Here is an 11754-nt window from a genome sequence, read left to right on the forward strand (position 1 = left end):
ACATAACAAATTTTGGAAAATATTGAGAAGAATGGGAATTCCAGAACACTTAATTGTGGTCATGTGAAATCTATATAAAGTCAGGAAAGGTATACAGCAGGTTTGAATTCTTTCTCTGTACCTCTCCAATCTGTATGTTGAACAAATTACTTGAGAAGATGGATGCTATGATTAAGAATGTGGCATCAGTTTTGGAGGAAGTTTTCAGACCCTTGAGTCTGAACCAACCCATAGCTGATCCTCCAGTGGTTTTCAGAGGTCATAAATCTCACAGGAGAAGACAGCCCATCTTGCTGCAGTGGAGCAGCTGCATGGATTCAAACCATGTACCTTTGTGTTGTCAGCAGAATTCTTATCATTAAGCCATCAGAGCTCCCTTTTCTTTTTTTAGAGAAACTCAATAAATATGTTTGTTTATTTAAATCTGGAGATACTCCTTGCCGAAATTTTGGTAACAAAAGCAAATTCTCTCTTGACTACCTGCTTGAAGTTAGCAGAAAACATTTCAAATCAGGTAACTGATCTTGTTTCTTTTTTTGAACTGTCTGTTAGAAAGCTCAGTGTCAAACCTGTAACCCAGTCTGGGTTCTTTGCAGAGTCCATGCATCCTCTGGGTGTGCTAGCATAACTTTCTGGCTCCTTCTTCAGCCTTTTGCCTCATTTTTCTGACTTCCTTTTTTGTCTCCATTATATTTTATCATCATCTTTCTCTCTTACTAAACCTATGTAAGCCACCTTAGAATATTAGATATGTTTGTAAGTGGAAAATTAATAAAGGAGACAATCTTCAGCATGATTTAGTTTCCCTCAAAGCGTACAGAACAACATAGAATTGGCTGCACTTATCAATGAGCAGCAAGGTGTCATCAGGATGAACCTCGCCTCTGAGTACTAGGGGTGACGCCACCCAGCGATTCGCTGTTTATTTTTAAAGGCTTGCACTGATTTAATCTCCACTTTTCACAGAGACATCTGTTGGTTCCACATTTCCATTAAATTCAAATCAGAGTCCAATGTTTGGAATGGACTCTGAACGATCCTTTAATTTGCTCTATTTTGCACAGTATCCACCTGCTTGCCGCACATTTGGGGACTCTGTTATTAGATGATCAATTAATGAACACTTCCTCAAATTTAAAGATCGTCCTGGAATTCAAGAAAGTAATTTGGCCCCAAGCTGCCTTTCTGAGTACTTTTCCCTATTCCTCCCTCAGGCATCAGCCAAACTAAACTAATTGGTGTGTCCAGAATGTGTCTGTGATTTTCATTCCTGCTGTCCTGGCTCCTGCTGTTAACTGGAGGTAAGGGTAATAGCTTGCATTTGTTGAATACTTGTAAGTTGTGTAGAGAGCAGTGTTGCCCTGCTAACCCAAAGGTCATGCCTCCTGGAGGTTCTAATCCACAAGGAGAAATCCACAGGAGAAAGACAGTCGATTTCCTCTCATGTGACTTACAACCTTGGAAACACACTGAGGGGTCAGCTATGAGTTGGTTCCGATTAGACAGCAATGAGTTTGAATTTCGTCATGTGTTTTTTGAAAAATATTGACCTTTCTAGGTAGGTATTATTGATAACACCTCATTTTACAGATGGAAAACTAAAACCAGAGAGGCAAGTGGTAGGGTTGGAATTCCAGCTCATTCTACCCCAGTCTATGTACCACTTTGCTTCTAAACCTTGGGGTCTCAATTTGGGCTCAAAACTTAAAATTCAACCTCAGTGCTATAAAGTTAGATTTCTGAGATTATAAATCACATGAATGGAGGTTGCCCATCTTTCCCCCAAAAAACTGCTGGTGGATTTTCACACCATTAGAGAGGTTCAGTCTTTGGTTTAGCAGCCCTATTTAGTACTCCTTATGCAAATGACACAACCCTGTTTGCTGAAACTGAAGATGGCCTGAGGCATTTGCTGCAGAAAGCCAGGGAATGTAATCTTCAATACAGATTGAAGCTCAAAATTAAGAAAACAAAGATTCTCACCACTGGGACAATTGGCAGCACCATGACAGAAGAGAAGAGATTGAGAGTGCTCACAATTTCAACTTGTTTGTTTGCTTCCACAATCAACCCTTGTGGCACGAGCAGTCAAAAGACATTGCATGAGGAAAATCTGTTAACAAGGACCTCTCCACAGTGATTAAGAGCAACAGTGTCAGTCTGAAGACTAAGGTGTGCCTGATCCAGGCTATAGTCTTCACTATTACTTACTGTGCATCAGAGAGCTGGATAATGACTAAGGATGACAGAAGAAGAATTGGTATTTTGGGGTTGTGTTGCTGGAGAAGAGTATCAAACATACCCTGGACTTCCAAGAGAACAAACAGGTCTGTTTGGGAGGGGTGAGATCAAGTTTTTCTTTGAAGCAAGAATTTTAAAGAGTCATCTCAAAGACTTTGGGCATGTTGCCAGAAGGCACCAGTCCTTGGAGAAGGAAATCATTCTTAGAAGGGTGGAGGGCCAGTGCAAGAGAGGAAGACCCTGGATAAAATGGTTTGACACAGTAATTAAGGTAATGGGGTAGGTGTGTCAGAGACAATGAGACTGACTCAGGATAGAGTTCAGAACTGTTATACATAGGGTCTCTATGAGTCACAGGTAACTCAACAGAATATAACAACAATAACAAGGAACTCTGAAACATAAAAATGCAAATATCTTGGTACCATTCAGTGCAATGAAATGAAAATATCTATGGATGGTGCTGGAGAAGAATATTGAGAATATACCATGGACTGTTAGGAGAACAAACAGGTTTATACTAGAGAGAGTGAGTTCAGGCTGCTTCTTGGAGCCAAGGATTCTAAAGCTTCATCTTGCCTACTTTGGACATGCTGCAAGAAGGGATCAGTCCTTGCAAAGGGACATTATGCTTAGAAGGGTTGTGGGACAGCACAAGAGAGGAAGACACTCGATGAGATGGACTGATTCAGGGACAGGTGTAATGGGGATAGGTATGTTAGATACAGTAAGATTGGCACAGGATAGAGCAGGATTTAGGGCTGTTGTACATAGGGTAGCTGTAAGTCACAGGTCTTATGCTGTGTTCTCCACAGGAGCAAAACCAGTGAAGCATATATATGTATAAATATATACAGAAAGATTTGTTTCAAAGAAATACTCATGCATTTGTGGAGTCAGCCAAGTCCAAATCCATGGGTAAGTACCTTTTCCTGACTCATATGGTAGCAGGGACAGAAGAAGCCAAAATATGAAGGTCAGATTGTCTGGTGATAAGCTACAATATAGGTCAGGTAGATGTTAGAGGATGGCCAAGTAGATGAAGGAGAGTTTGGCAAAACATCTATCTGTCTATCTCTATCTATCTATCTATCTATCTATCTATCTATCTATCTATCTATCTATCTATCTATCTATCATCTTTCATCATCATCTATCATCTATTTATTATCTATCTATCTATAACAGATGGAGGCCACACTCCCAATAAAACTCCTTTTCAACATTGTTGTTGTTGCTGTGTATCATTTAGTCCAAATGAACCCATTGCTTACCCTCTGGTGGGTTTTCAGAGGCAGTAGATTTCACGGGAGAAGATTGCCCATCCTTTTCCCATGGAGCAGCTGGTGTATTTGAACTATGTGCTTTGAGGATTGCAGTGCAACATATTGGCTGCTGATATAATATGGTCATATGGAAGATGCAATATCTTTACATAATATAATATCTACCAAACCACTGAGAATTATGGCCTTGCTGGGTTGCTGCACAACCTTAACCTTTGCAGACATCATAACCAATAGAGTAAGGACCACATCAGGTTTGTTGCTCTATCTGATATTCAGCATTGAGAAAAATAACTATTTGTGAATCAGCTTTCTGATTTGGGAACTATTGTGAGCTATTTTGAGCATACTGTTTAATTTAGACTGGAATATTAGACTTGATGCTTATCTTGAATTCCTCAGAACCTTCAGGAAGAACTTCTCAAAATGAGAGATTTTAGACATGGTGTAACTGTGAATAGGCTGTGGAATCCATTCATGGAGATTTCTCATCTAGTTAATGGTTGATTATGTCACTAAAAAGTGTACACTGAAAAATTTCACATTTTCATCACAAGTTCTGTGTCAGTTTCTTCCTGGGACCTGTTTTTCCCCATTCAGGAAAATTAGAAGCTCTGGGAACAGAACATCTTCTGCTTCTAGTTTAGTTGTATCACAATGGAATAAAAATTCTTAGCATATAAGGGAACTGAACTTACCCATGAAGAAATGTTGTTGAACACATTCTCACCTATGGTGAACCCATACCTTTCAGAAATAAACTCTATTTCAGAGAATCAGGCCTTTCTTCTGCATGGATTGCATGCATCATTAATGTTTTGATCAGTGACTGAGTGGTTAATAATATGCTCTTTCATATACTCAAAAATAATCATTTTACATGCAGCCTCTGATGTGATTCTGGAGTTGCTATTGTTGGTAGGTTCCATTGACTTGTTGTTGTTTGTTATGTGCCAGCGAGTTGCCTGTGACTCATAGCGACCCTGTGTACAACAGCCCTAATCCTACTCTATCCCTTGCCAATCCTATTGTCTCCGACACACCTATCCTCATTACTCCAGTGACTGAATCAATCCACCTCATCGAGGGTCTTCCTCCCTTGCACTGTCCCTCCACTCTCTCAAGCATGACTTCCCGCTCCAAGGACTGGTCCCTCCTTGAAATATGTCCAAAGTATATCAGAGGAGGCTTCAAAATTCTTGCCTCAAATTCTTGCCCACTTTAACCCTCTCAAGGATGAACCTGTTCATTTTCTTAGCAGTGCATGCAATATTCGATACTCTTCTCCATCACCACAGTTCAAAGGCATCAATTCTCCTTCTATCCTCCCTAGTCATTCTCCAACTCTCAGATGCATAGCAAGGAATTGCAAAGACCATGGCCTGTATCAGACACTCCTTTGTCTCCAGAGCAGACTTTCCTATCGCAATATGTCTTTTAATTTCCTGGCTGCTGGTGCCAAGAGTGTTGAAGTTGTCAACAATCTCAATCTCTTCACCATCCATCCTTATGGATGCTGCCAATTGGTTCAGTGGTGAGAATCTTTGTCTTCTTGACATTGAGCCTCAATCCATATTGAAGGCTGCAGTCCTTGACCTTCTGAAGAAAGCGCCTCAGGTCCTCTTCAGTTTCAGCAAGCAGGGTTGTGTCATCTGCATCATGAAGATTGTTGATGAATCTTCCACCAATCCTGATGTCACACTTCTCCTCATAGAGCCCAGCCTCCCAGATATTCTGTTCTGCATACAGGTTGAAAAGGTATGGAGACAGGACACATCCCTGGCATACATCCTTCCCAATTTTGAACCATGCAGTGTTTCCTTGTTCTGTTCTGACGACTGCCTCTTCGTCCAAGTATATATAGGTTTTTCATTAGCGCAATCAAGTATTCTGGGATTCCCATTATTCTGAGAGTCAGACACAGTTTGTTGTGATCAACACAGTCAAACACCTTTGCAGAATCAATGGAACACAGATAGTCCTTCTTCTGGTATTCCTGCTTTCAGCCAAGATCCATCTACCATTGGCTACAATATCCCTAGTACCACTACCCCTTCTAAACCCAGCCTGGACTTCTGGCAGTTCTCTGTTGATGTGCTGTTCCAGTCATTTTTGGATAATCTTCAGCAGAATCTTGCTTGCATGTGATATCAATGATCTTGTTCGATAATTTCCACACTCTGTTGGGTCACCTTTCTTTGGGATGGGAACAAATATAGATCTCTTCCAGTCAGTAGGCCAAGTGGTTGTCCTCCAGATTTCTTGGCACAGCCTGGTGAGCACATCTAGCGCAACATCTGTTAGTTTAAATATCTCAATTGGTATACCATCAATTCCTGGGGCCTTATTTTTTGCCAGTTCCTTCAAAGCAGCTTGAACTTCTTCCTTCATCACCCATAGGCTTATGCTCATATGTTGCTTCATGAAATTCTTCTGTGTCTGCCAATTCCTTTCAGTATAATGACTTTGTATACTCAGTATAATGACTTTGTATACTCTTTCCCTCTTCTTTTAATACTTCCTGGATCATTTAATTTTCTGCCCAGAGCATCCTTGATTATAGCAACTTGAGGTTTCAATTTGTTCTTCAGTTCCTTGACCTTAAAAAAAATGCTGAGCAAGTTTGGCCCTTTTGATTTTCTAACTCTAGCTCCTTGCTCATTTCATTGTTATATTTTACTTTTTTCTTCTTGCGCTGCCTTTGACCAAATCTAATAATTATGCTAGAAATATTAGATCTGAACTTTGCACTATAAGGTACATCCTCTGTTTATATCATTTCTTGTAAGAAGTAGCCAGGTGTACATATACACTACCTTATAGTATTACATTTAACAGTCTCATGACTAGATGAAGTTTATTTATGCAGACATAGAGATAAGATACAGACCAATCTTGCAACTAATTTATATATGCACACATACAAAAAGAAATCCACAAGAAAAAAACCCCTCACATACCTCTGCCCAATACTATGCCATCCCCACAATCTCTGCCAATTGTAGCTGCTCGCACCAATGTCTGTCCATGAGGTTTTTTCCTTTTTCACTGACTCTCGACTTTACTAGGCATGATAAAGTCTTTATCCAGGTGCCGGCCCCTCCTAGTAGTATGCCCAAAGTATGTTAAATACATCCTTTATATGTATTTAAATAAAAAATGGAATAGTTTTTTAAACTTTTTTAGAAAGCTAATTTAGTTCATTTTATTGCCAAATTTCCACAGCATAAAACACTAGCAATCAAAAAGCAATATGACATAAAAACTGAAGTTTACTAGGTATAGGTTAGATTTAATGCTTTAAAAATGCCAATTTACTTCTGTTGATAGAAATTATTACACATTTTATGAAGTTAAAGACTCAAGAAACACCTGGCTTTTAATTGTCCCTACTCATATACGGACTTCATCTTCCCTCTTCTTTCCCCATGGAGACCAATTAAAAGAATGCATAGCTCAGTTGCATTTGCAAAGCACTCAGAATAAAAAACCTTTCTGTGATACACAAACAACACACACTCAGGTACAAGTCTGGGAATTGTTTCTGAGATGTCTTCATTTCTTCCATGTTACTTGTGAAAAGCCCCAGAGGTAGCCCGCCAAATCTCTACTCTGTAGCAATCTTCTCAAGTGCCAGAGCTAATATTTAGTGACAACTAGTTCTGTGCTAAATGCTCTATGCACATTTCCTCAGATTAAACTTGGGATCTCATTGTGAAGTTGTCTTCTTACAATTCCTGCTTACAGTTGTGGAAACTGAGGCTTGGTATTAAAGGAGAGCTGGGCTTTATGAATTAATTCACTTGATATCCCTCTATAGGTACAAAAGGAAAGGCTTAATTCCAGCACTGGCTCCAAGCATTGTGCTGGGCACCAGAGCATAGCAGTGAACAAGACCATCATCATTGTGGAATAGCAGAAGCTAAGGACCTTTGCTGGCACAATGGTTAAAAGATTTACTGCTAACCAGCCACTTCACAGGAGCAAACATCTGTGGTCTACTTTCATAAAGATTGGAACCTAAGAAATCCTGAGGGGCAGTTTTACTCTGCTTGATAGGGTTACTTTGAGTCATATTTAACTAAATAACATACAACAACAACAAAACCAATAATTCAAAGTGAGAAATATGCTACAAATAAAAGAAGCGCAAAATGCTCTTGTAGCATGCAATAATATGACAGTTTGCTTCTGTAAAGATTCATAAACCAAACAATTTTTTTTAACAGTGGTATTTTTCCTTTTTGTGTTTGAGATACTTTACTCAGCATAATATCTTCCAGGTTAACCCATGTTGTGTAGTGTTTTCCAAGTTTATTGTTGTTCAGTGCTGCATTGTAGTCCATTGTGTGAAAACACCACAGTTTGTCTTTACATTTGTTTGCTGATGGTCAATGGGATTGCCTCAGTCTCTTAGCTATTATTAAGGCAATAATCATCCATGTAAATCTATCTGTTTGAGTCATAGTTCTGGTTTCTTTATAATTTATTCCCAGTAGTGGGACTGCTGGGCCAAATGATATTTCTATTTCCACTTTTTTTAGAGACCATCTTCCATAATGGTTGTACCATTCTACATTGCCACCAGCAGTGAATAAGAGTTTCAATCTCGCCCTGCCCTTGGCTCCATGAATGGCCTGAGCTCTCTTCGATGGTGCTAAGGCAACCAAATAAGGCAAGGTGACCGACCAGGGTCCCCCACCCCTGCCCCAGACTGCTCCAACTGACCCCGTCCATCAACGCACTACAAAGGCGCACACCCTGCGCCCCACGCCCCACCTTGTTCCTGCCGCCGCCTGACCGAGTTCAGCCCGACCGCACAGGACCTCGCTGAAGCTGTGCCAAGATGTGCGACGACGAGGAGACCATCGCTCTGGTGTGTGACAATGGCTCCGGGCTGGTGAAGGCTGGCTTCGCGGGCGATGATGCGCCCCGCGCAGTCTTCCCCTCCATCATCAGCCACCAGGGAGTTATGGTGGGTATGGGTCAGAAGGATTCCTATGTAGGTGACGAGGCCCAGAGCAAACGAGGTATTCTGACTCTCAAGTACCCTATTGAGCATGGTATCATCACCAACTGGGATGACATGGAGAAGATCTGGCATCATACCTTCTACAATGAGCTGTGTGTGGCCCCTGAGGAGCATCCCACCCTGCTAACTGAGGCCCCGCTGAACCCCAAGGCCAACCGTGAGAAGGCGACCCAAATCATGTTTGAGACCTTCAATGTCCTCGCCATGTATGTGGCCATCCAGGTGGTGCTGTCTCTGTATGCTTCTGGCTGAACCACAGGCATTGTTCTCGACTCAGGAGATAGTGTCACCCACAATGTCCCCATCTATGGGCTATGCTTTGCCCTGTGCCATCATGCTTCTGGATTTAGCTGGTTGGGATCTCACTGACTATCTCATGAAGATCCTCACTGAGCGTGGCTATTCCTTTGTCACTACTGCTGAACAAGAAATTATCCGTGACATTAAAGAGAAGCTGTGTTATGTGGCTCTGGATTTTGAGAATGAGATGGCCACAGCTGCCTCTTCCTCCTCTCTGGAGAAGAGATATGAATTGCCTGATGGTCAAGTCATCACTATTGGCAATGAGTGCTTCTGCTGCCCAGAAACACTCTTCCAACCCTCCTTCATCGGTATGGAGTCTGCTGGCATCCATGAAACTACTTACAATAGTATCATGAAGTGTGACACTGATATCCGCAAGGACCTGTATGCCAACAACGTCTTGTCTGGAGGCACCACCATGTACCCTGGTATTGCGGATTGAATGCAGAAGGAAATCACTGAAGATTAAGATTATTGCTCCTCCTGAGCGTAAGTACTCTGTTTGGATCGGGGGCTCCATCCTGGCCTCGCTCTCCACCTTCCAGCAGATGTGGATTAGCAAGTAAGAATATGATGAGGCCGGCCCATCCATTGTCCACCGCAAATGCTTCTGAGGTGCCTTCCCTCTTAGACTACCTAACATTGGGGATGACAGTGTTATGCTTCTTGGAATCTTCTGAACCACCATCCCGCACCTCTCATCAATCATTGTACAGTTTGTTTACACATGTGCAATTTATTTGTGCTTCTAATATTTATTGCTTTATAAATAAATCTGACCAGGATTTGCAACCTAAAAAAAAAAGAGAGTTTCAATCTCTCCACAAACTTACTAGCATCACCACTGTCATAAAGTAGGACTGATTTGAGGGTTTAGGTACAGAATAGGAAAACAGTGGATAGATAAGGAACAGATGCATTGAAACAGATAAAGAAAAAACTGTCTGAAAGAAATGTATGATTAGGCACTATATATGTTACAACAATCTGGAACAAGACATGGAATATAAAGTGGATTGGGAAGGGGGAAGGGAGGTGGAGGGAGAAAAATGTGTAGTAATGAATGAATGGAAGCCCAACCTTTCTGTAAACTTTGATTAAAACCCCAAACGGACAATAAACAGAAAACCAAACCACTTGTTTCAAGTTAATTCTGACTCTCCACCAAGTTTCCAAGATTTTAAGCCAACAGCCTATCTATGAAGAATGTGTCATCAGGACTGGAAGAAGAATCATCAATGAACTGGTTTACACAGATGACACAACTCTGCTAGCTGAAAGTGGAAAGAATGTAAAATTTTTACTACAGAGCATACAGACTACAGTCTTCCAGTATGATTACATCTCAACATCAGGAAAATAAAAATTCTTACCACTGGACCAATAGGCAACATTATGACGTGGAGAAAAGATTAAAGCTGTCTATTATTTCACCTTACTTAGATCCAAAATCAACATATTTAGCAGTCAAGAAATCTAAAGAAGGGTAACACTGAGGAAACCTGTCAAAGACTTTTCCAAAGTGATAAGAAGCAAGGTCTATTCTATTACTTCCTATGCATTGAAAGTTAGACAGCGAATAAGGATGACAGAAGGAATAAGGATGACAAGATGCCTTTGAATCGTGGTATTGGAGGAAAGTACTTAAAGAAAGTATATTTTGGATAAAGAGTAACCAAGGGTGCTCCTTAAAGGCGAGGGTAGTGAAATTTCGTCTCACATATTTTGGACATATTGCTATGAGGAGTCAGTCCTTGGGAAAAGAAATCACACTTTGTAACGTAGAGTGTCAAGGAAAGAGAGGAATACCCTAGTAAGGTATAGTGACACAGAGACTTTAACAATAGGCTCAAGAACACAAGAGATGATGTGGATGGCACAGGATAGAGCATGGCTCAGATCCATTGTTTATAGGGTCACTGTCAACAGAACATTACAACAAAAACAAAGTCAACATGAGGAGACTGTGTCATCTTTCTCATGCAGAGAAGCTAGTTGATTTGGATTGTAGCTTGCAGCCCAATACTTCATCTACTTCACCACAAAGGTTCCTTCCATGACATTCCAACCTCGAACAGCCTATGAAGTAGTAACATGGGGTTATCATGAATCAAGATTTATTCAATAATTATGAGTTTCAATTTGGAATTGGCTGAACGTTTTTACTGTTTGTTGTTATTATGTGCCATTGAGTTGGAACTGGCCCATAGCTGACCCTCCAGAGGGTTTTCAGAGGCAGTAAATCACACCAAAGGAAATCGCCCATCCTTATCATAGGGAGTTGTTATGGTGGTGTTGTGTGTCATTGAGTTGGAATCAATCCATAGCTGACTTTCTAGTGGGTTTTTAGAGGCATTTAAATCACATGGGAGTAGATTTCCCATCCTTCTACACAGGGCAGTTGGTGGATTAGAACCTCATGCCTTTAGGATTGCAGTGTAGCTTCTTGCCAGTAGCTGGTGAATCTGAACCATATGCCTTTGGAATTTCAGTGCAGCCTCTTTTCACTAGTAATCAAAAGACTATGCTGGTAAAAAGGATGTAGCTCCAGTTTGAATATACTTAAATTGAGAGAGCAATGACATTTTTTCATTATAGGTGGAATGAGACACTGGGTTTGGAAGACTGTATGTAGACTTGAGAGAAGAAACTTGGATCTTGATTCTGGAACTGATTACCTTTGCGAACTTGGGAAAGCCTCCTTTTTTAAAGCCTGAATTCTTTTATCTGCAAAATGAGGATAATAACAATAACCTTTTCATTTATTTATTTTTTTAAAGATTAGATGTGACATGTCATTACCAAATATTTTTTCCCAGTCTGTGGCTTCCCTTTTTACTCTATTGGAGAAGTTTTTGGATGTGCATAGGTATTTGATTCTTAGAAGGTCCC

The 11754-nt window shown here is 40.7% G+C and overlaps 1 protein-coding gene and 1 pseudogene across 1 annotated transcript in view; one reads left to right on the forward strand and one right to left on the reverse strand.

The window, feature by feature from the left end:
• Window positions 1–11754, reverse strand: part of LOC102850783 (protein FAM19A1-like) — a 1008886-nt gene that overhangs the window by 232425 nt on the left and 764707 nt on the right. The window lies entirely within an intron of this gene.
• Window positions 8374–9476, forward strand: LOC102850374 (annotated as a pseudogene).

Source organism: Elephantulus edwardii, unplaced genomic scaffold (assembly GCF_000299155.1).
Source record: "Elephantulus edwardii isolate Elephantulus edwardi_28Jun2011 unplaced genomic scaffold, EleEdw1.0 scaffold00177, whole genome shotgun sequence".
In the NCBI taxonomy this organism is placed as follows: Eukaryota; Metazoa; Chordata; class Mammalia; order Macroscelidea; family Macroscelididae; genus Elephantulus; species Elephantulus edwardii.